This window comes from Gorilla gorilla, chromosome 16 (assembly GCF_029281585.2).
Source record: "Gorilla gorilla gorilla isolate KB3781 chromosome 16, NHGRI_mGorGor1-v2.1_pri, whole genome shotgun sequence".
NCBI lineage: Eukaryota > Metazoa > Chordata > Mammalia > Primates > Hominidae > Gorilla > Gorilla gorilla.
In genome coordinates, this window is record NC_073240.2 from 101763363 (window position 1) to 101789021 (window position 25659).

The window sequence follows — 25659 nt, forward strand, 5'->3', positions numbered from 1 at the left end:
TCTTCTTTCTCTCCCATTTTTGCCCCTGTTCTTCCTGTTGGAAATTTGATAATGACACTCTTAGTTACTGCTTAAGGTGGTTTTTTTCCATGTAAAGGAGGCTGCTGGTTTCCCTGAATAGCCTTAAAAAGATGCTTGGTAGATGAAAAAAAACATATCACCTGTACTGTGAGTAGAACAATACTTTTGTGCTGGGTTAACTGTGTAAGCATCGCAATACTTCAACAATACTCAGATGGAAAGGACAGTTACAAAATATCGAGATGGAGAGATATCTGTGTTTTTGAAACCCCACATGTCACTGCTGTGAAAAATTCTTGAGCCTTCACAGCAATGATTCTGTCCTTTAAGGACCGTGATTGTGACTCACTCACCTTTCGGTCAGTCTCAGGAGCCCACTGATGCCCACATTCAGTTCTTAGCTCATCTCCCATCTTTAGTCATTTGACCCAATTCTAGCAATTTCTGGCAATTTAAAAATAAACTCTGTTAACAACTCCTCAGTATCTCTGCTTGGAATTCTCCTGGAAGCAAATGTACTTATTCACTCCTGGGTCATTCTCAGTTCCTTTTTCTCTCTTCAGCTGCTCAAGGCCCCTTTTTCTCATCCCGTGTGCATTCTCTAAGTTCTGCAATTTTTACTCATGTAAAAATATCAGAAGAAATTGTGATTTTATTTACATAAAAAAATCTGAGGCTATTTTTTAAAATATGAAATATTTGCAAGAAAAATGCCTGCGGTTATTTCTTTGTCTTCATCAGAGTTCTGTTTGGCAATTGTCTTCATCCAATTCGTACTGTAAATTCCATACCAGTTTAGAAGATATTGCTACAGAACATATCTCTCAGATAGAGGAGAGCAACAAGAAACTATCTCTACAGAACAGAAGGTTTCTCTCAGACAGACAGCAGGAACAAGAAATGGCAAGGTGCGCAAACAAGTCAAACTGAAGTAAAGGTATTTTTCTGACTGACAAAGTGAAAGGATGCGCTTGAGTTAACATTCGCAATCTCTGAACATTATTATGGTTGGAGGATATGAGGTGGCAAGAGCTTTTGAAGGTCAGGTGACCAGCTAGGTTATAGGTGACCGGCATTCTCTGGTGAAGAGAAAGTCAGCTCTGTAACAGAAGGACCTTCTCTGTCTTGCTCGCTATTGCCTACTCAGAGCTGGCCACACAGTAGACACCAAATGAATATTTATTGAATGAATGGATGTAAAGCTTACTGGGGCTAGAATGCATTTTTGAACAATCAAAGAGTGATGCTTCAGCCAATAATAAAATCTGATTTAATTATCTAAAAACAACTTCATTTTTATTAGTTGTAAAACAATTCTTAAAATTTGGTTAAAGGGTCGGGTAAACATGTTTATCTACATTAGTCTGTTTGTGCTTTCTTTGGAACCAGCTCTACAAACCCAGCCAAAAAAAAAAAAAATAGTATGCCTTTAAGATAAAACACAAAGGAAAACATTAGCAGCTACGCACCTCCTGTGCACAGTGTTAAGACCAAGCCCGTGGTAAATTCCAATTCTAAATGCATTTAAAATTGTACCATTTCACATGAAGAAGACAATGCAAATGATAGAACAACTTAACCTTGTAGGATATTTACTGTTTCTAAGTTAGTGCATTAGCAAAACTATGAATGCCTTAGGCTATAACTGTAAAAAAACTGAAGAGAGAGAAAAAAAGAAAAATATCCTATACTGTAATGTAGAGGAGCAATTAACTTACTACAAGACAAAAAATAATTTTAAGGAATTTTCCTATACAAAATTTAACAATTATATTAATTTAAAGCCTGGAAGAAATTCATAATAGGGTTTCAAAAAAAAAGAAAAATTCAGAATATTTGTGACAAAAATATGGTATCACTTCAAAGATGTCATTAAGTGGTATCAGGATGCTCCCAAGTATCCATTTATTCTTTTTAGTTACACACCCCCAGCCTCCACCCCAGTTACACCTGGTATGTGGCTGCCCGCTCCATGAGGCAGCATTCTCCAGCCTCCCCAGATGTGGCATGTGTGACTACGCCTGGGTCAATGACATAGGGGTGGAATTGATTTGCGTAATCTCCCTAAAGACCAAGCTGCATGTCCTGGTTTCTCTCTGCCTTCCTGATAGCTGGAGATGTGGCTGACAGGACAGGAGCGATTTTTAAAGCCAATTAACTCATTAGCCCTGGGCCATTCATGTCTGTACTGTTACATGCAAGAGAAATGAATTTCTATCTTAGTCATTGAATTTTGAGTTCTATTTGTTACAACAGGTGAGACTGTGACTCTAATAATACAGAGAAAATAATGGAAAAGGTAAGTAAACAAGAGCTATGGTTTGTATTGTTTCCAGGTAGACTGTAAAACATGGAGACTTCTGCTCATCAAAAGATACCATTAAGGTCGGGCACGGTAACTCACGCCTCTAATCCCAGCACTTTGGGAGGCTGAGTTGAGTGGATCACCTGAGGTCAGGAGTTCGAGGACCAGGCTGACCAACATGGTGAAACCGCATCTCTACTAAAAATACAAAAATTACGCGGGCGTGGTGGAAGGTGCCTGTAATCCCAGCTGCTTGGGAGGCTGAGGCAGGAGAACTTCTTGAACCCTGGAGGCGGAGGTTGTAGTGAGCCAAGATTACACCAATGCACTCCAGGCTGCGTGACAGAGCAAGACTCCATCTCAAAGAAAAAAAAAAGAAACATTAAGAGAATAAAAAAGCCACACTACAGACTGGAAGAAAATATCTGCAACACAAATAACTTTTATCTAGAATATATAAAGAACTTCTATAACTCAATTTAAAAAAATAATCCAGGGACTTTTTCCATCATACGTCCACTGGCAGCCTGGGTTTCCATTAATACTCTGTTACATGCCCTAGAGAGGAGCATCATAAGTCCAGTGGGAGCCTGGGTTTCCATTAACGTTCTGTTACATGCCCTGGAGAGGAGCATCGTAAGTCCACTGGGAGCCTGGGTTTCCATTAATGCTCTGTTACATGCCCTGGAGAGGAGCATCATGAGTCTTTGCTCTTCTTACAGGGCTTCTTTCTTGAAGCTTGGGCCAGTTGTCAAGTTAATGCCTCTCAACTCCAAATTCATCCTTTTTGCCTGCTCTGGGAAAATGGATCCAATCCCTTTACATATTTTCCCTTTGCCAGCTGGTCAGGAAGCTTTGTCAGAAGAGGGTCATGTAGCAACATGGTGGGAGGAAAGGGTTTTGCTTTTGAGATCTGGGGCACACAGTGAAGGGCTCCAGCAACCCCCAGCTGCCAGCAGATTTCAGCACCTCCCTTGGGGGTGTTGTGGCAGCGTGCCTCCAGGGAGATACCTGCTAACGAGCAGCTCTCCCAGAACCCTATAGGGCAGATTTATGGCAAGTTCCAGAGGGCTGGTTTCCAGCAAGTTCCGCTGGTACCATAAAGACTCCTTTCAAGAGGGTCTGCATGTCAGCCTGTGGGGAGCCTCTTCCTTGGGTGCTCGATATCCCAGAGGTGTGACTGCTTCTTACACCTGCTAGTCCTATATTCGTCAGAGTTGTTACTAGCCAATCTCCCATTCCTCTAATCCTGACTGGATGCAGTGTGCCTTGATGGAAAAGTCCAACCATCTTTATGTGCTTTACTCTAATACTAGATATCAAAGGCTGAGGGTATTCTGAGCAAGTCAAAAAAGGCCTCTGAAGTCCAAATGAGAAGGGAGATCCCCCTCATTTTCCCTCCTAACACTGTTGGTAGAGTTTGCTTTACTTTATTGTGCTTATAAATTAGGTGATGACTTGAGGTTTCAGGAAGATGTGATTCTGCCCTTTTGCTCCCTGATTCCAAAATTTAATGTCTCCATGAGCCAGCTGTCACTTTCCACTAGGGCAATACTTTCTCACTGTTACTAAACATAATTGGGATATTTTCCTAGCAAAACTAATAAAGCTCAGAAATGCCAATTAGACATTTGGCATCTGAAACGGTCAAGTTCCCTTTCGAGCCAGAGCTCTCCCCTCATGGTCTTCCCTTCAAGATGTGTTTCTCTTGGCTCTGTAGTAAAACTCCACAATATACTGTGATCTAGGTTGCCATCTATCAGCCCCTTCCTAACCTAAATCTTGAGCCAATGAATTAATTCTTAGAAGTGCTCCAGGCAGCTACTGCTGTCTCCTGTTGTGTGCAGAAGAAACTCCACTTGGGGAAGGTTCTGTCAGAGGCTTTTTCTCCAAAATGAGTCCACCTCTGTCTGGAGGCAGCTCCCTGTCTTCCCTCTCCCTGCACTCTCCTGTAACTGAGATGCTTGCAGGAGGGCCGTGGGCGGTTGGACCCCTGCCTACTTTTCCAGTCCTTCTGTGCCCCTCTTCCCCTCAGTCTGTGACACTGCAACTGTGAGGGATCTGCTTTCTAATCTTTGAAAGCAAAAGGCAAAGTTCTTGTTTTCTTTTCTTTTTTTTTTTTTGAGATAAGATCTTGCTCTGTCACCCAGGCTGGAGTTTAGTGGCATGATCATGGCTCACTGAAGCCTTGACTTTCTGGGTTCAAGCAATCCTCCCACCTCAGCCTCCTAAGTAGCTGGGACCACAGGCATGCACTACCACACCCAGCTAGTTTTTCATTTTTAGTAGTGACGAGGTCTTACTATATTGCCCAGGCTGGTCTCAAACTCCTGGGCTCAAGCAATCCTTCCACCTCAGCTTTCCAAAGTGCTGGAATTACTGTCAAAGTTCTTTTTTTAGCCTTGAGGCATGTGCATAGGCCATTCCTTCTGCCTAGAATGCTCTGCTCACCCCTTCACCTCAAGTCTCCATTTAAGCATCTATAAGATCCTCATCTAGGCTTTCCAGAGCCCCAGATCCCCCAAGGTTCCATAACCTGGCATACAGTAAGTGTACAAATAGTAAGTGCTCAATACATATACCACAGCGGTCAAGCACATGGACTTTGGAGCCAGGCTCCTCAGGTCTAAAGCCTAGTTTTGACACTTAACTAGCCATGTGCCCATGGACAACTAGCATGACCTCAGTTTCCCCATCTACAAGATGGAGTTGATCATTGTACCTCCCTGCAGGGTTGTTAGAATGAGTAAGTGGGCAAATGCTTGTAAATCGCTTTATTTCATGTCTGTTAAATGATAAATTGGAGTCAAACTATTAAATACCATGAAATTGCCCTTCTAAGGAAGGGAACTAAATAAACTTCCAGGTCCTAAAATTCTTTAATTGACACTTATTAAGTTAGAAGAAGTTATTTAAAAATAATATTCAGTGCTAACTACGATATAGTAAAACTGCTACATGCATCTGTTACTGGTGGCAACACAAATGATACTATCCTTTTGGAAACTAGATAATAAATTTTAGGAGTCACTAAAATGTTCAAGTGTACCTGGGAATATACATAAAACATAAAACTGGACACAATTTTTGAAAGCTACAGTTAATAAATAACACTTCAATGTTAGTAATATTAGTTTTTTAAAGACCAGAATGTTTAAGCACATTTGAAATATTAACTCCAGATAATAATATCCAGCTAATGTTAGAAATTATAAAATTTATCAACATGAGAAATCCTAATGACATATTAAAAAGTAAAATCCAAATTCAAAGTTACATCATACTATGATTATATGATGAATATGATCTCATTATATGATACTATTTTATACATATCACATGTACGTGTGTGGGTATAAAAAAAACTAGAAAGAAACAAAAAATAATTGATATACTAACATGATAAGTTCTGGGTGCCTTAAACTTTTAAAATATTGTTATCACTGATTCAACATTAGGAAAACTTATCACTCTTTTCTTATTTGATTATTCAAATCAGTGAAAGCAAATTTTATTCTAAAAATCATGCAACATCTAGCCCAGCCCTATAGATATGAAGAAACTGAGTCCCAGCGAAATAAAATTGCTGTATCTGAGTAAACCCAGGAAAGCCCGTGTTTTTCCAATACACACCTAGCTCCCCCTGTCTAAATGGTAATTTGTTTCACATTAATATTTTTAAGAGGCTAATTTTTATAGTAAATGTTTCATATGCAAAAGCTAATGGCTTGACACAGATAATATGTGGATTAAACTGATTTGAAGTAAGGCAAGTTTGTTACCTACATAAAAACTTATCACAGCCATTTTACTCACACAAACAGCTAACTATTGGAATCTTTTGGATTTTAACAATTTCAGAGAAAATACAAAGTGTACTCCCTTAGTCAGTAGGAAGACAGGCTCTTGAAATCTACCTGTAAAATGACTTTACAGTGTGGAGGTAATAAAGACACAATAGCACATGGCTTTCCAGGAGGCAGTGCTCACCAAAATGGAATTCTCCCAAGGCCCCTTCACCTTAATCTGCTTGGGCTTATCTTGGCCTGATCATTACCTCGACAGAGATTGCCAAAGGCCCACTCAGGACCCAGGGAGGTAAGTGAGCCAGGAAGTGGACTTAGAATAGTAATGTGGATAGAAATTTGCAGAAAAACAGGTATGACTGAAGTCAGAGGGGTATAAAGCAAAGTCACAGAACAGATATGTCTTAGAAGAATGTAAATCTTAGGGTTCAAAAAAAGGGGTCCAAGGTGATGGGGAGGAACACTATGAGATTGATAGTTCTGTTTTCAAAGGTAGAACTCCCCTCCCCACCTTTTGGTTGTTCACTTTAGGAATGTAAAATGTAAGTTGGTGGCTGGGTAAGTAGGCGATGGTGTTGCAAAACTAAGAAATGTTAATCCAAGGAGCATCTGTCAGCGTTTCCTTTCCAATTGCTGGTAAACATCTTGCTCCTCTCCACTGGCCATCTTCGCGAACTCTCCTCCCCCGCCTGGTGAGTCACACATCATTTCTCGCAAATTACCCTGTTATTAGTGTCGGGCACAAGTGACTGGTCCAGGGCAGAGCAAAGGAGTTGGGAACCTGCTGCCAGTAAGTCACAAAGGGCCTAAGGTTAGTCACCTGGTTCTGTCTCAGTTTTCCCATTTGAGAGACTAAAGGATTGCCTTAGTGTCTGCAAAGACCTCCTGTGTGCCACTCAAGGGTGCTGCACTGGCTTCCCATCACCTCATCCGGTTAGAAAGGGGCGGGTAAGGCCATTACACAGATTGCAAGCTGGCAATTGATGAACACAATAAAAATAACAAACAAAAATGAGTGAATGCAGCACTTCATATACCACAAGCAGCTGTAAGTCTTGCCTAAAAACTTTCGAGAGAACAGTGGCTCTGCAGTCAGGAAACCCAGTTTAAGGGCCAGTCCTGTCACTTAATAGCTGAGTGATCTCAGGCAACTCAATCTCTCTGAATCTTTGTTTACTGGCCTGTTAAATGGGGTTAATTCCACATACCCAAAGACCTGCGGTGGGACTAAGGGAGATTAGGTATACAGACATACCTGAACACTGTAATGTGCTGGGTAAGCGTTATACAGTAACCTCATCTTACTATCGTCACCTACTGGGTACAGGAAAGAATCAGATGTCAGGCTGGTTTAAACAATAAAATTAAATACTAAGTTTTAAAAGATTCCCCAGAGAGAGAAATGGGAGAACCTCCTGTGGCTTCATAGCCTCCTCCCCCATTGTGTTCTCATCTCTCTCACTACTGGATAAAGATAACTGGTTTCACAGCTGTCTTTCAGTAAGGAAAGCCCACATAATGGGTACCAACTGTGCTAAGTAAAATACCCAGGGACAGGTCCTGGAGAGGCTGTGTTGCAATGTCAGGTGGTTCCAAGCTTTCCAAAGATGGGCCTCACCTGGGAGAATGCCCCGATCTCCCTCCCAACCTCAGCAAACAAGAGTAGGATTTCCAGGACAAGACATGTGAGAACCCAGGACCTAGCGACTTGCTAATAAAAGGAGTTTGGGAATCTGAATGCCATTTTCACCACTTTCCAACTACATGGCTTAGGGTAAGCGATGTTTTCTAAGCCCTGAATTCCTCACAGAGCCTGAAAGCTTAGAACTGTGGCTCTGGAGTCAGGAAGCCCAGTTTGAAGGTCAGTCCTGTCACTGAATAGCTAACGGATCTAGGACAAGTCAGTCTGTAAAAATAGACACAACATTTTATGTTTATTTTGTAAGTTCTAGATCAGGATTAAATAAAGTACATCATGTGTCTCAGTTACCTAATGTAACGCCTGGCACATGGCAAGTGCCCTATATACTGTTGGCATTGACACTGCAGTCACTATTTACATTTCCTCATTGATGGCACTGTGCCTCCAAGTGGTACGATGGCCAGCCAGCAGTCCCTCATTTCCTACAATACCCTGATCAGGGTTTAGGTCACCCTGACCAAGTGTTGGTGGGGGAGTGGCTTTTCTGAGAGATAGTGTCTTTTGCGGGGTGATTTCCTCAGTGACAGCAGGATTTCTTACCTCATGAAACTTGCTTGGGCAGTGCCACCAAAGGAATCATTTTATGAAAAAGAGTAGGACCTTGATCAAGAAGGAATTTGGAACATCTGTCTCTTGCCCACAGATAAAGAGGAAGCTGGGTCACTTTTAGGAAAGGATTTGGGGTTACTAAGGTACACTGATGAAGCAAGCTCCAAATTTTAATATTTTAAAATATGTGTTTGTTATGTAATGTTTGCAGGCAGGGTTTCCTGTTGTACAGCCTACAGCCCCCGCAAGATAAAGTACCCCTTGGAAAAGAACAAGATGACAAAGATCCTAGTTCTTGGAGGAGGGTGGGGTGCAGTGGGTGTGAGCGCTTACAGGAGAGGCAGGGAAATGGTGGAGTGCAGAAAAACATCCCCAAATACAGTCTCAACTGCTTTCTTTTCAGACTCCGAAATCACAAGAAAAGTTAGAGCAATATCTCTGGCCAAGGGCCAATGGCATTGGGCTGGGGGATTAGGCACCTGTTGGAATAGTTACTGTTTTCTACCTTGAGCAAATGGGGATGGGTCATTCATCTCCCTGGCCAGAGCAGCTGCTCCCTCTGTCAGTGATCACCAGCCCTTGCTAACTACTCACCAAGAGAAAATAAATCGTAAGACCTCATACTGGAAAAAGGCTAGTCTTTTCTGTCTAGCCCTGTCTAATGCAAGAATCCTCTTAAAGAAAAAAATGTATAACACCCCGATTTTAAATAGATAGGGGGTGACAGAGACAGAGAGATAGACAAAGACAAACACAGAGTGACTGAGAGACAGAGAGAGGGACAAAGAGAAAGAGACAGAGAGAGACACACACAGAGAGTGAGAGAGAGAGACAGGGACACAGAGAGAGAGAAGGACAGAGAGAGAGAGAGAGGGAGAGAGAGAGAGAGAGAGAGAGAGAGAGAGAGAGAGAGCATGGCTCATACAGGATATCTGCAGTGCCTGGAACATTAGAGAATAAATTTCATTTATTCAATTTTTTTGATTAATGATTAAATCTGTGACTGAATTTAGGGATACTTCACTTGCAAAGATGTCTGGCAGAAAAAGTCTTGGGCATATTGTTTGAAAATGTAACATATTATTTAAAAATAAAAATTTCCAGACTTTTCAAATACACATTCTTTCAAAGGAGTATCCTTAAATTTCTGTCAATATGCATTTACACAATTTTCACGTCATCTCTCTGCCTATTAGTGAAAATCAGCTGGTATGAATGTGAGACGATACTGTGCTAACATACACAGGATTTCCTAGCTCGACACCACACCAGGCACATTATCAGCTCCTTTTCCCTGGGGGATCAAACATGTGCCAATGTGGTCTTCTGATTCTGCTCTGTTGATCTTCATTTGGGGTCAGTGTGTTCCTAAGCCTTCTTTTTAAAATGCTTTCTGTAAGACTTATTGGATATTTTATTTTAAAAAATTCCACCTGGCTGGGCGTGGTGGCTCATGCCTGTAATCCCAGCACTTTGGGAGGCCGAGGCGGGCAGATCACCAGGTCAGGAGTACGAGACCAGCCTGACCAACATGGTGAAACCATCTCTACTAAAAATACAAAATTAGCTGGGCGTGGTGGTGCGCATCTGTGATCCCAGCTACTCAGGATGCTGAGGCAGGAGAATCGCTTGAACCCGGAAGGCGGAGGTTGCAGTGAGCTGAGATCGCATCACTGTACTCCAGCCTGGGCGACAGAGAGAGACTCCATCTCAAAAAAAAAAAAAAAAAACAATCCGCCAAAAAGTATACTTGGCCAAAGTGCTACTGTGAATCACACGTCCACATTTTGTGGAGGAGAACCCTGGAGATGAGACAGTGATGGAGGTGGACTTGGAGTTGAAGTGACCACTCTGACCCCCTTCACTCCCATCCCCACCTTCCAGCAGCAGCTCCGGGTGCTGTGTGAGGGGATTCAGAGTTCCTCGATGTTATTCATGTTCATGAAATTTAAATATAGATGTCTTTAGGTTGCTCTAAAGGAAAGAAATGTTCTGAAAAAAAAGTGAACGGAAAGGTCACATGATATTCAGCTTCAAATATACCAGCTACTCCCTGGAACATACATACGAAAGACACTAAACCTACATGGATTCTAAAAATATACCAGGAGACACCACCCATCTGAGCCCCAGTGATGTCCTCTTGTTTGGGGAGAGGGAGAGCCTTGGATTGTTTCTCTTCCCTGCCCAGTGAAGCTGTTTCTCAGTAAATTGCTCTTCCTGCTAGTACACAAGGTTGGGAATGTCACTCATCTGCCATCTTATGAAATCCCAGCCACTCCAACCTTTGCCATGCTGCTAGGTCGATGTTTATGGAGCATGGAGGTGGAAGAAGAGCAATACTTAGATATTCCACAGCAATTCTGAAATTGCTCAGCCTTTGTCCCTCTGTCACACAACAGTCAAAGGTATGATTAAGTGCCAACTGTGTAGCAGGACACTGTGCTTGATCCTCAGGAGCAGCCCCACCCTTACATCTGGCTTTAATTTAAAAGCCCTTTGGCCCTCCTCCGGCCTCACTTCTCCCTTGGGTGAGGAGTCCATGGGTTCAAGGAGACATGTACACCCACATCCATGCCCCCTTTCCAGACTTGCTAGGTGATCAAGGATCCTAGAATTCCCTGCCTGAGCAGCTCTGAGCCCACTTCCAGGACCTGCATGGGCCCCTTTCTAGGTCTGTCCTCTTAAAAGTGACAGCACAGTATAATGCTAGGCCTGGAGAAGGCCCAAAGAAGACTTGGGGAGGGGAAGGCAGGGGACGTAGCATGCAGTGGCCACACACATGCACATCAGGCTCCTAGCAGAGCAGGACATAAGTGAGGCTGGGAGGAAAGACCGGGCCCAGCTGAGGGCTGGTGCCTCCATTTGTATTCTTGCCCTGTGTCCTGCAAATGTTAGGGGTAGGCCTGTCCACAGGGCCTTGGGATAGGTCTGAACCTCCAGAAGTCCTGTGAATTCTGGAAGCCAAAGATCTGTTCGGGCTGTGTAGCCACCAGAGGGGCTGGTAGCATGACCAAGACAGAAGTCCTCATGTGACTCCTGAAGGCCCCGCTGAACTGCTCCTTCTCACAGCGAGCACTTTCTTTGTGAGCAGGAAGTATTTCTTCACTCTGTGGCTTATAATGCTTCCTCCTTCTCTTCCTCCCAGTAGGCTACGTCTTCACCACTGTCACCTTCACTAAAAAGCAGGCTGGGAAAATACATGTGTGATAAACTGCCTTTGCTGTTTAGCAAAACTTTTGGTAAGGTGTAGAAAATGACAGGCCCAAGGCAGAGTGTTGCCTTGGATGGGAGCCCCTTCTGGCTGAGCCCTCCACTGTCCCACTAGGAGTGGGCAGGGTGGGGAGGAGGGGAAGCTCTGTGTGAGCAAGCACGGCTGGTGCAGGGAGAGCACAGACCTGGGATCAGGCATCCAGCAGCATGAATATCTGGTTCTTGCAGGTCAAAACTGGGAATAATAACACCAGCTTTTCACAGACCGTTACAAAAAGTAAATGAGATGATTAAAATTATAATGAACAACTGTACATACCACAGCTTACAATGTTGCACCCACACTCATTGAATCCTTACAACAATAATAATTATGCATGCTTCCAATTTGCAGGTGAACAATGAAGTTTAGAGAGATAAAGTGACTGCTCAAGGTGATACAGAGCCAGACTCAAATTTAGGCATTAACGGTAAAAGTGCAACTCCTCCCCTCTACGTTACCTGACGTTGCCTTTCATCAAGTCAATATTTGCGAACATGCTTCATGAATGACTCTTCCTCATACAAATGATGATTTTTTATCATTTGGGGTCATATTTTATGATTTTGAAGGAATGTGGTTTTGAAAGTTTCTCCTTACAGGTAAGACGCTGGAAGCTAGAGACCTGCCCAGCACAGCCAGCAATTCCTTCCTTCCCATCAGAACAGCAGGTATTATGGGGGTGGAAGACCAGAGCACAGACAGCAAATGCCACCCCATGATGGCTCTTTGCTACCTGCTGCTGTCACATGAAGCTTTCTCCTGCATCTCCGCTTTCAAAAGGAAAGAATACAAATCTATAGTATTTCATAGAGAATAGCATGGTACTGGCTTTGCCCAAACTCCACTTGTCCCCAGAATATGCAAAACAATGCCAGATAATCAACTTCTGAGTCACAGATGTTAATTTCCCAAAATTATAGTTAAGAAAACACAGTAGAGGTAAAATAAAATAAAATAAAGATAATTACATGAGTATATATGATAGCTTTCTACTGAGGAACTCAAATACTGTATATATGTATATATATATATAAATGTCAGCTTTTGTTTCACAACATCCCTGAAGAAGCAGAAAAAGAGAAACATAATTAATATATTACACAACTGTGCCCATAAGCGTCCTTCTATAATAGGTCTAAAACTTAAGTCAGAGTTTCAAACCAATGGGAGAGCTTGGTGCTGGCAAATTTGGGCCTGCCAATCAGTTTGGACTGGTGCATGGGGCTTTAAAACAATTTGAGCCAACACTGAAAATTCAAGAATTTGCACATAGAAATCCAGATTTGCAGCTTCACTCAGAAACTCAGAAGACTGGCAAGAATCACTGGAGCCACAGGCCTTAAATGGAACACACGCTTACCAACCTGGCCAACTGTTTTCAGGCACCTGACCGGCTTTCTAGGGCAGTTAACTTTGTGACTCCTTATGTTGCTAACATTTCTCAATATGAATTATGCTTCAAGTCAGTGTAACTTGAGCAGAGATAATAAGGGCCTAGCACAGCCTGGTATAACAATTACAGTTTGTCATAGCACATGGGTTTTCAAAGGACCAGTTGTGAACCATTAGTGCACTGGTTCCCAACCCTGGTTCTACATGTGAATTCCTTGGGAGATATTTTTAGACCATGCTTTCTACCTAACCATATCAACTAAACCGAGATCTCTGAAGGTGCAGTCCTGGTATCAGTATTGTCACTGCTGTATTGTTACTGTAATATAATTATTGAAGTATAACATACAGATGGTAAAGAAACAAAGCACAAAAGAATATGACCAGCACCCCAGACTCTTCATGCCTCTCCCTGTCACCACCATGGATCCATGTTGCCTGTTCTTGAACTTTATGTAAATATGATTGTTTTGAGCACATTCCTTGGCATCTGGATTCTTTCACTCAACTTTTAGGACTGAGATGCATCTATGTTGTTGCATGTAACAGTAGCGAACTCATTTTCATTGACTTTTAATATTCCATCCCATGACTATATCACTATATCATGATCTGTGTTCCCATTCTGTTGTCGATGGAAATACGGGTTGTTTTGAGTTTGGGATTATAACACTTAAAGGTGCCATTTATGAACATTCTTGAACATGCTTTAGGTAAATATGTGAATGCATTTCTGTAGAACATATACCTGGGAGTGGAAACGCCAGGTCATAAGGCATATGTATATTCAGTTTAACAGATATTGCTGAACAGTTTTTCAAAGCTGTTGTGACTATGTTACACTCCTCCCAGTGATGTATGAGAGTTCCAGTGGTTTAATATCCTTGCCAAAATTTCTATTGTCTGTCTTTTAAATTTTCACCTTTCTGGTGGTTGTGTAGTGGTACTTCATTGCAGTTTTAATCTGCATTCCCCAGAAAGCTAACAAGGTTGAGTATGTTTCAAGTTTCTTGGCTGTCTGAATATGTTTTTCTGTGAAGTACCTGTTCAAACCTCTTGCCCATTTTTCTGTTGTGGTGGTCTATCTTTCAAAATTGCCTTGTTTCTGTTTTGGATAGGACTCCTTGTTTGTTACATGCATAACAAGTCATGTTATATGCATGACTCCTTACATGTTATTTGCATGGTAAATGTCTCCTCTCCTGCAGTTTGTCTTTTACTCTTTTAGTGGTATGCTTTGAGAAACAGAAGTTCTTATTTTTAACATAACCAATTTATAGATCTTTTTCATCATGTTAGTACTTATTGTATCTTGTTTAAGAAATCGCCAAGTGTAGTGGCTCACACCTATAATCCCAGCACTTTGGGAGGCTGAGGCGAGCAAATCACAAGGTCAGGAGATTGCAACCATCCTGGCTAACACGGTGAAACCCTGTCTCTACTAGAAATACAAAAAATTAGCCAGGCATGGTGGTGGGCGCCTGTAGTCCTAGCTCCTTGGGAGGCTGAGGCAGGAGAATGGCATGAACCTAGGAGGCGGAGCTTGCAGTGAGTGGAGATTGCACCACTGCACTCCAGCCTGGGCAACAGAGCAAGACTCCATCTCAAAAAAAAAAAAAAAAAAAAAAAGAAATCACTGTGTACCCAAGGTCATACGTATATTCTGTTTTGTCATCTAGAACAATGCTGTTCAGTAGGAAGAAAACTGGGAATAACATATGTAATTTTAAATTTTCTAGTATTTCAGGTACTCAATAGCCACATGTGGCTAGCAACTGCCATATTGGACAGTGAAGATCTAGAAGTTATATTGTTTTACCTGTCACATCTAGATTAATACTTAGAGCTGTATGAATTTTAAGATGAGAATCAAGACTCATTTATTTGTACATGGACATTCAAATGTCTGTCCTTTCCTGTAGTGCCAATGTTGTCATAAATCAAAGGTCCAAATTTGTGGAGGTTTTTTTTCTAGCATCTTAGTCCATTCCATTGGTCTATTGTTCCCTAGTTGATTTTAATTTTCAGACAGTATTGAGAACCACTACCAGTAGGTCACAAAATTAATTAGTTGGTTATGACCAGAAATGTTGTAGAGTGTAATGAAATGAAATAGAAAACATCAATACCTGTAAGTATTGTTTTATGAAACTATTATTTCAGAATTGTGTGCGTATATATGTCCTAAGTTGAGATCTGAAAAGTATTTCTTACTAACAGTAATGGTTAAAAACGTTTGAAAATCACTGCAATAGTGTAATCTACACAACAATCACTTAGGAAAATTCAAGTTGCATACGATTTTATAGTCATCATCTAGAAAAGCTCTGAAGTTTTACTCTTACACAATTAGTTATAGTCCAGAATTCCACATAAGGCGGATCTCTGTTGGAATCAAGCCAGGTAAAGCAAGTTACAGCTAATGGGATAGGAATAGCTCATTATGAAACCCTGTAACTTTGACCCAAAGTGGAATATAGTAATGATCCTCTGATGTGAACATTACAAATGAAAATTGCTAATCTGCAGAATTTGACATTTGTTCAGCATCAGCATATTGTATGTTTTTAAAGTTTTTAATCATATGTCAAACAAGAAAACAAACTTTGAGGGGAAGAAATTGAAGCCAAGTTAGTTATTAAATGATGTCAAGTAATCTTCATTATTGAAGAAAATGTTTTCAGAATTTTTTTGCTTAAATTTTGAAATGATTATTGTTAAGCCTGTGTCAGGGTCAATCTAATCAACAAGTATTTATTGACTATCCAGTAAAATATGTCTGGCAAAGAAATCAAAATAAAACAAATAGACCTTATCCCAGCAGAGAATTAAATGGATTATCACATATGATTTTTCTTCACTAAGTACTTCATCTTAGAACCTGAATATAGTAAGTAAAAGTGGTTTCAAGCTCCTTAATGTAATATTTTACCTCTTCAAATAACCTAAATATATGCCTTACCTGTGAATTTTACACTTTTTCCATTAATGAGAAATGTATGCATCTTTTGGTTGTGTTTTCATATTATGCACATACACACGTGTATGAATGTGAGTGTGTGTTTACCAATCCTGAGCAGACAGATTTGGGAATTTTGGTTAAATATCTTAGTTTCCTGGTATTTCCTAAAGATTTAACTCAGAAAACAATAAAGAGGAAACTTTCCATTAGATTGAAACATATAATCCACCACCAGCACAAATGGTCTCCACAGATTTTCCAGTGGCCAGGTAGGCCAAAAAAATAAATAACCAGAACCCTTTAATTTTATATTTAAGTAGCAGGAAGATACTCACAGATGAAGAAATTTTAAATTCTCATATTTGGGAAAGGTAAAATTTGTTTCATGGACATCCAAGCCAAATCTCCTTCTTATCAGAGCTATTTTCTATTTATTAATGGAAATTCTCAGCCTTGAAATTATGATAATAACAACCTTTGGAAGTGATCTAACTGGAGCCCATTTACAACTGAACATCTGTCCACCATCAACAGAAAGCCCTGTGGAGAATTGTGGCTGTTACAGTTTTGTTACAAGGTCAAAGATTCTTAATCTCTCCGTTCACTTGCCAATTGGGGTTTTTATACATAAGCCCTAATTTATTTATTTTAATTAGACTTTTAGCTTCATTTATGTTTTCATCATTGTAAATTCCAGCTACAAGGACAAATCTTAAGGCAGCACATACAGTATGGCTGTAAAATGATGGGCTTGATTGTTGCACAGGACTTAGGAAAGTAAGTCCCACTACTTTAGAATGCCTTCTTTCATACTGCCAACTGTCTGGTCTGTCTAGGGTTGGCACAAGGATTTCTTCAATCATCCTGGGTCCATCCAGTAAATAAAACCATAAACTCGGGCTGTATAAGATCAATTCGATCGTTGTATTGTGTGTTGAGGTGTTTCCAGGAGAAAGAAGAATCTACCTGCATCTGATTCCAGAGAGAGCTTCCCTGTGTTCCCCCCTGCTATCTCTCTGCTATGATCTGCAGTTTCTCCAGATTCAAACATAGAGATAGATTGCCAAAACACCATTCTTGATGCCAGCTGGCCTACTTGATGAACTTGACTGCAGGCTTTTTGCCAAAACATAAGTCAATCGTTTTTGTCCCAAATCCATCCTTATAAAGGTGTACATCTGCAGGTCAAGCTTTGCATCGCATCCCTAAATTCGTGTTGGGGAGGGCTTGGAAAGTCCAAGCTTCTTGTGTGGATGGCTTGGGGCCCAAGATAAATGAACAGTTGCCACGATACACTCCGTGCTCTGTGAGCGGAGGGAGCTCCTTTGGAGCCAGCCCAGCACCCTCCTCCCATGAGCACTCTGCCAGCTCCTGGCAGTGCTTCTGCTGTGGTGTGGAGGCCAGGGAAAACCTACATAAACTCTGTGTGTGTGTGTGTGTGTGTGTGTGTGTGTGTGTGTGTGTGTGTGTGTGTGTGTGTGTGTGTGTAAAAACAACTTTCCTGGCCTACCACAACAAACTGATACTTTTGAAAAAGAAGTATCTGACGTTCTTGCTTTTTGCTTGATTTTACTATGCTTTGGGGGACTTTTGGCATAGGACATTCATTACTTTAAGAGGCTGTTTGAAAGCTGGATCAGCTCCACAAAGAAAGATAATCACAAAGTGATTTCCCAAGGAAGTACACTAGGATATAAGGAACAAGTACCAGTGGAAAGGCAACTCCCTGAGGGCAGGGACTTGTCTACTTTGTTCACTGGTGATACCCCCAATCCTAGAACAGGATCCAACATATCAAGAGCATGAAGAAATCACTGCAAAATGGAGAAATGAATACTGTTTACCAAGGGCCTACCCTCTGTCAGGTCCTATGGAAGGCATTTGACATACCCTGCCTTTTTATGTCTTACAATAAACAACCTCGTTTGATGGATGTTATAATAATTATTTTATAAATAAGGAAACTGAGATTTGAAGAATTGCACTGAGGCCAGGTGTGTTGGGTCATGCCTGGAATCCTAGTACTTTGGGAGGCTGAGGTGGGCAGATCACTTGAGGCCAGGAGATCAAGACTAGACTGACCAACATGGCGAAACCCCCATCTCTACTAAAACTACAAAAAAATTAGCTAGGTGTGGTATCACATGCCTATACTCCCAGCTACTTGGGAGGCTGAGGCACGAGAATCGCTTGAACCCAGGAGGCAGAGGTTTCAGAGAGCCAAGATCATGCCACTGCACTCCAGCCTCAGTGACAGAGCAAGACTCCATCTCAAAAAAATAAAAGAGGAATTTCAGTGACTTGCCAGGGTCACAGTTAGTAAGCAGGATGCAGGAATTTGAATTTTGATCTGTCTTTCTAGTTGATGTTCTGTCCACCACACCAAGCCTTCCCCCAACAGCAGAAGCAGGTGATAGATTGATTGATTGATTTTGGCCTTTTGTTATAAGACATGAAGTTCGAGTATTTGAATATTATCATAGCTTCAGGAATCCCTCCACACAAGGACCCTGTAGGGGGTTAATGGAATAGAATGGGAATAGAGAATGAGATGAAATCATATATCTTAGTGTGCAGAAATGCAATAAAGCTGTGGCTTTCTCACATCCCTACTGTACCACTGTAAATCTCACTAAGCCTCAATTCCTCATCTGAAAGTGGCGTACCATGAGCCCTAAATGGGAAAATGCACGTACACACAGCAAGGACTTAGTAAATGTAGATTATTATTAGCCCAGAATGATCTTCAAACTTATGTAAATCAATTTGATTGATATTTAGAAAAAGGCAGAAATATTGTTAATGAGAGGGCCACATAATTATTACCTTTTTGAACACATACATATTTTCTCTTTAAATAACTTGTCTCTTTATCCAGAAATTCTACTGAAGAAATTATAAATGGAAACCCCTTTTAAGAAAAACAAAAGGCTTGTAGGGGGGAAGGCAATGAAAATGTGAAGTTTAAAGTCAAACACTCACTTATGGTAGAGAAGGCACTTGAACATTGTGGGTTAATGAATAAATTAAAATTCATTATCTGGTCAGCCCTAAAGCTTTATTTCCCATGTTTTGTGTAAAGGTTTCAAAAAAATAAAAATGCTTAACAGAACATTCTTGCTAAACATTTGCTTGGATCAGAAAAAGTAGTTTGATTTTGTTTCACTTTTCTGCATGAGACTGGCAGCCTTAGAACTGAACAGCTAATTTCTCCTGGCATGACACTGAGCACTACATCTCTCAAGACAGAAGCAGCTTAGGAAGGCTTGCCACTGTGGGGTGAGCAAGTCCCACCTTGTTCTCAGCTTAAGGCACTCTGGGATGGTCTGAAATGGCCTTTGCCACCTGGCAAAGATCTGTGCTGACCCGTTTCATTCCACCTGGAGTCAGGGCTTTCCTGATAAACCAAGCTATGCTGAGCATTCAGCCACGTGTGATTTCACTGCCCAGACCTTTCTTCCTAACCCTCAATGAATCAGTTTAAACTCGCCCGAGAGCAATGCAGGTCAGGAGTGGAAGTTTGGACTCGACATTTATCCTCTACTACTAAACACTTCCAAGCAAAACTCTACAAAGCAAAGGGCCCCAAGACTGTCTTTTCTGTATTTCTCCCAAACATCAGACCAAAAATGAACATTTCTTCATTTGTCCGCCTCTCCCCCAATCTCTGTCTCCTCTCCCTCTCTCTGTCACGCACCCAGGCACACATACACACACAAGCTCACACGCGGAATCACGGCCACCTTAGTTTTGAAAGTCCTCAAATACTAACCACATCCATGGGATGGCGCCTACCTTTCTGAAATGTCAGTCCACAAAAGGTGCCCCTTGCTTGTGAAGTGTAGTCAGAGAGCAGCTTCCAACGTTCCAACCAGCTTCGTTCTCCTCAGAGAGCAGCACAACTCATCTCTGTGTAAGACCTGAAATTCCTTCAGAGACCCACCCTCCAAAGTTGCGAGTCAAGATTTCTGACTGAGGGCAGTCAGTGACGTGAGGCGAAGCTACTGGATGGCACCCTCAGGTTCTTCCTGATGGGATGTTGCTTCCTGTTTCACCACCTTGAGAAAAGAAAGCTGGAATTCAGTGAGACATTGAGTTACAAATGCGTCAATTGCCTCATCGTTGTTGCCTTTTGGTGCACACCGTCATCTGTCAACTGCTGAACAGGATGATCTTGCTGTTTGTATTAAAAGGAAAGGACTTATGCACAGAGAGAACCCCAAAACACCAGTCACAACCCTGTACTGTCCTAGGAGCTGGTTCGACAAGTATGGTACTCTCCAGAAAACAGGCAGGGCTTCTTGCTAACTAAATCACCACCATGCCACAAAACCCATCCACTAAGGAGCATTGGTCCACAGGAATGTGATTTCTCTGCCCACTTCCTAGGAATTGAGAAAACGATCAGTTTTTTGAAGCATATAACTGCCAAAAAATACAATAGTCTGGCAATCTTTTCTTCTTAGAACAGTCAGATATAATTCGCATTTTTATTTGTTTGTCTCTAAGAACAATGATCATAGACAAAGACAGACAAGCTCATTAGTATCAGGACATAAACATTGTTGCTTGTCTCCGTGTGCTTGAACCACTACAATTTCAAAGGCAAGTGTGGATGCATTTTATAGTGTTTATTTGAGATCTTGTACCTTTGAAGCCATTTTCACTTTCTCTTGCCTGAAGATGAAACAACTCTGGGCTTGGATTATTTAAAGGTGCTCTGACAAGTAGAGAGCTTCAACAAGTTGATTCCTGTATCACTCACAAACCAAACATCAGCAGTACCGCCCACACTGAGAGCCTGATTCTCATTAGCTGTCTTCAACTGCTGAAAGACATTTTTCTTTTTTCATCAGCTAATAGATGACCGCAAATTAAAAATGGACTAGATGCAGATAAAGGGAAACACCAGTTTCAAACTCATTGAAGCTCCAAAGTTTCTCAGATTTCACTAATGAATTTAGTTCAAAGAGAGAGGATTGATAAACGCCCTTCCTTTCACTGGGTGCTTCTCACTCAGGGCTTCCTGGTCTGCCTTTCTCTTCAAAGACATTCTGTTTTTCAGTAATGGGCTCATACATTTTTAAAACCATCTGGCAGAAGGGTTGAATTTAAAGCAGACTGGCCACTAACTGAGGTAGGCTCAGTTCAGGTCTGCCTCATCTTCTGCCAGGAGACCACTGCAGAACTGGTTTCCTGACATGAGGCTTCCTATGTCTGGTCCATCTTCATCCAATTGTCACCTAACTCATATTCCCATTCTCATTTCTTTTTCTTCTGCGGATTAAACTCTACCAGCCACCTTCCACCTATAGGATCAAGACCAGACTCCTTGGCACAATGGCCTGCTCGCAACCTGCTGCTCCAGGACTTCCTTTTGCCCTTTCCCACTGGATTCCAGACACAACAGTGGGCAGCTTCTGGGCCCTTGCCATGAGCTGCTCTCTCGCCTCTGTGCCTAATGAAAGTCTGAATCATGCTCAAGCTTCCCTAGCCTCGGCCCTCTCTGTTCTGTGGGTATACCTTTATTGCAACACCTACTACTCTATCAAAACTTAACTGATTTTTCTATCTGCTTCCCTACTACTTTGGGAATCCTCACTGGACAAGCCTTAGATATCTTTCTATCCCTGGAGCTCAGCTGTTCAATACTGGTCAAACAATTAGTACCCAAAATAGTGATCATCCAACACTCATTTTCACTCCAGGGATATCTCGGGAAAAGAATGCTCCTGAACCCTATTTTGGACTCTTTTTCTCAGAATTAAACAAGCCAAAAGAATATTGGGGAACAAGGCTGGGAACAGTGGCTCACACCTGTAATCGCAGCACTTTGGGAGGCCGAGGTGGGAGGATCCCTTGAGGTCAGGAGTTTGAGACCAGCCTGGCCAACATGGTGAAACCCTATCTCTATTAAAAATACAAAAAATGAGCTGGGCATGGTGGTGGGCGCCTGTAATCCCAGCCACTAGGGAGGCTGCGGCAGGAGAATTCCTTGAACCCAGGAGACAGAGGTTACAATGAGCCAAGATCACTCCACTGCACTCCAGCCTGGGTGACAGAGTGAGACTCCTGTCTCAAAAAAACAAAAAACAAAAAAACCAACATTGTAGAACCACATGTTTTCATGCTTTGTTTTAGTTACTTCTACAATGAAACACATGTTATTTGTTGATAAAATATAATGTTCAAATCAAATCAGAACTATTTAGACATAGTTCTATAACTCCTGTTAATCAAAAGAACCCCGCCAGCATCTGCTGTCTTTTCTGAGTCACTGTCAAGGTGTAATTCTTCCCCGTTTCTTCAGGGGCAAGGTGTAAAAATGAGGCTGTTGCACAACTTGTGCTAGAGGAATGAGAGTGAGGAACTCGGAGGGTTTGCTGGCGAAGACTTTGTGGGAGCTGTGGACCTGTGTGTAAGTCTAGTCATCTCCTCCACAGCTCCTCTGAGGAAAATAACCCAGGGCAGGAAATAGGCTGTGTGTGGAGTTGAAAACAAAAGCAAATATGGTTATCTCAAGGATTCCTAAGGTGATTCCTTTTTTCTTCTCTTTCTTACTTGTGCCTCACCATAAATGTATCACTGCATTGCTAAGAGAAAAGATAGAACCCCAGGAAGCATTACAGGAAAGAGCAAGATGCATGCACGTGGGCATCATTTCTCCTAGGTAGTACTTAGCTATTTCCTTTTATGAGAAAACGGAAGCAGTGAGTTGAGACATTAAATCAGTTTTATATTGCGAATCCTCACTAATAGATATTAAATCACTTATTAGCCTGTTAATGATTCATTGCATTTTAAAAAGTGAACGTCGGACCTCTGACAAATGAAATGTAGACAATTAAGCATGACAGTGGAGAGGTGTTGCTGGGAGCAGTAGAGGTGCATTACAAAGCGGGTACCGGGTGCCTTTCACCTAGTAAATTGGGAGGGAGAGGGATAGGAGCAGTGTAGACCAGAGACAAACCCTGTCAAGGTTCTGGAGGGCCACTTAGGAACTGGAAGAGGAAAACACAGTAAGCCGGATGCAGGAAAATTGAGTCTGGGCGCCAGCAGCAAGACACTGTGCCAAAAGCTCTCCTAGCCAAGGGCAGAGGTCCCACAGTTGCGTGGGTGTAGATGGGGAAGAAGGGGAAGCAGGCAACTTCTAAGCTGCATTTTATGCTTTCAGCCTATCCTTAACCTAATTTCGTAGAGAAGAAAATGTAAGAATCAACCGGCTTTTCCCTCAAAGGAAGGAATCCCTTCCGAGAAACTTAACAAATACAGTTTTTGCCCTATTGTTCTTAACCTAACTGGCAAAATTTTTGAGCTTTTACTATCAACAAACTGTTTTCTTCTCATGTTTTATCTTATCATTTTCATAGACGTTTCAAATGCTGTTTGTCCACAGACAGAAATTTAAGTCAAAATGCTACCAAACTGCCAGGTGCTATGGCTCATGCCTGTAATCCCAGCACTTTGGGAGGCCAACACAGGAGGATTGCTTGCATGCAAGAGTTCAAGACCAGACTGGGCAACATGGCAAAATCCTGTCTCTATAAGAAAAAAAAAAAAATAGCTGGGTATGGTAGCTGTGATCCCAGCTACTTGGAAGACTGAGGTGGGAGGATCACCTGAGCCTGGGAAGTCAAGGTTGCAGTGAGCCGTAATCGGTCCAACACACTCCAGACTGGGCGACAGAGTAAGACCAAACTGCATTCTTTAAAGAAGTGTGTGGAAAAACTCCTGTTGGATAAAATGAAACAAGCAAATGTCTTCACAAGTGGTTCCCCACTACACTGGGAATTCTCAAGGGACATGACTTAGCCATCTTCATATCCCTGGATCAATACCTACCCCGCTCAAACGTGAAGCCTATGTCTTATTGTCATAAAGTCATCTCCCCTCCCTGCCACAATGATTCCTCTAGATCCCCACATGGATTATAGGATGAGAGGACCTGAACTTCATCTTCCCTTCCCCACTCCACTCCGCTTCCACACTCACCCTGGCCCAGGGTTGAAAGTCTCTTTGCCGGATAACCTGAGAGGCCACTTGGTGAGAAAGTGAGAAAACTGAGGAGAAGACCCTCTGCTGTCAAATTAGTCGGGAGAACAACGGCTTTCCTGCATCCAGACTCACCTGGGGGCCTCCCTCCCTACAAACTCCAGCCCCTCTCCTGCTTCATTTTCCTCCACGTCACCTGTCACCTTCTAACTTACTGTGTCTCTTATCTGCCTCTCCCCCACGTAAGCTTCAGGAGGACGGAATTTTCGTCTGACGTGTTCAGTGCTAAATCCCCAGGGGTTAGAACAGTTCCTGGCACAGAGTTGACACTTGATGCTGACAGAGTACATTTATGTATCTATATATTTGCCATTGTGTCTCTTCCTCTCTACCACAGTAGGTAGTTACTTTTTGAAGGCCAATTCATTGGGTTCTTTTCTTTTCTTTTCTCTTTTCTTTCCTTTCTTTCTTTTTCTTTCTTTCCTTCTTTCCTTCCTTCCTTCCTTCCCTCTCTCTCTTTCTTTTTTTTTTTTTTATTGAGTCTCGCTCTGTCACCCAGGCTGGAGTGCAGTGGCGCAATCTCAGCTCACTGCAACCTCCACCTCCCGGGTTGAAGCGGTTCTCCTGCCTCAGCCCCCCAAGTAGCTGGGATTACAGGCACGTGTACCCACCCCCAGCTAATTTTTTTGCATTTTTTGTTGAGACAGGGTTTCACCGTGTTAGCCAGGATGGTCTCAATCTCCTGACCTCATGATTCACCAGCCTCGGCCTCCCAAAGTGCTGTGATTACAGGCGTGAGCCACCATGCCCGGCCCACTGGGTTCTTTCAAAACTTGAAGTCAGTATGCTGTGTCATGAAGGAGGTCAGCTCTACTCTGAGTTTGCTGGGAAATAGGGAGATTTTTCCCTTGAAGAGTTTAGTCAATACTGAGAACTTCATGCAAAGGAGTCTTAGAATTAATTAGCATGTACTCTGGGAAGGCTGCAGTGCTGTATGCAGGCCAGACCATGTCACCATGTGAGCAGGCTCTCAACACGACTGTCTCTCTCAGCTCACCACCCCCTCTGAGGGCTGGCCAGATGGGTAATGGCCATTTGTGCATACAGCCCCTGGCTACAGGTGTGGCTGTCAGTGATGGGACAGGACATGACTCAACTTGCCTCCTCCAGAAAATGTTCATTGCTAACCCTCAATACCATTTTGTGCTCACTATGTGACCTTATTCTTTTTAGCTGTGTGACTCCAGACAAGTCACTTAACCTCTCAGTCCTCAGGTTTCTCAACTGCAAAATGAGGAAAATAATAGTGATACTTACAGAGTTGTAAAAACATTGAATGAGTTAATATATTGAAAAGCACTTAGAACAATACCTGGCTCAGAGCAAGCACAGTGTGAATGTTAGCTGTGATTATGGTTATGATGACTATAATTATTATTAGTATTGTCAAAGGAAAATAAATCTTGGGGCCCCAAAAATCACTAAGCTAAAGGGAAAAGAAACTGGAAATGCTTAGGGCAAACCTGCCTCCCATTCTATTCAAAGTCACTCCTCTGCTCACTGCACCTCTGATGGCCTCATTTGGACAGACTAATCAGAAACTCAAAAGAATGCAACTCAAATTGCTTAGGGCAAACCCTAAGCAATTTCCAGTTTCTTTTTCCCTTTAGCTTA

At 42.1% G+C, this 25659-nt stretch overlaps 1 protein-coding gene across 2 annotated transcripts in view; it reads right to left on the reverse strand.

The window, feature by feature from the left end:
- Positions 1 to 25659, reverse strand: part of CERS3 (ceramide synthase 3) — a 145508-nt gene that overhangs the window by 107808 nt on the left and 12041 nt on the right. For both annotated transcript variants that reach the window (XM_055364227.2, XM_055364225.2), the window contains exon 2: positions 19789 to 20051. The gene's annotated coding sequence lies outside the window, so the exon portion shown is untranslated. The remainder of the gene's footprint in view (positions 1 to 19788; positions 20052 to 25659) is intronic.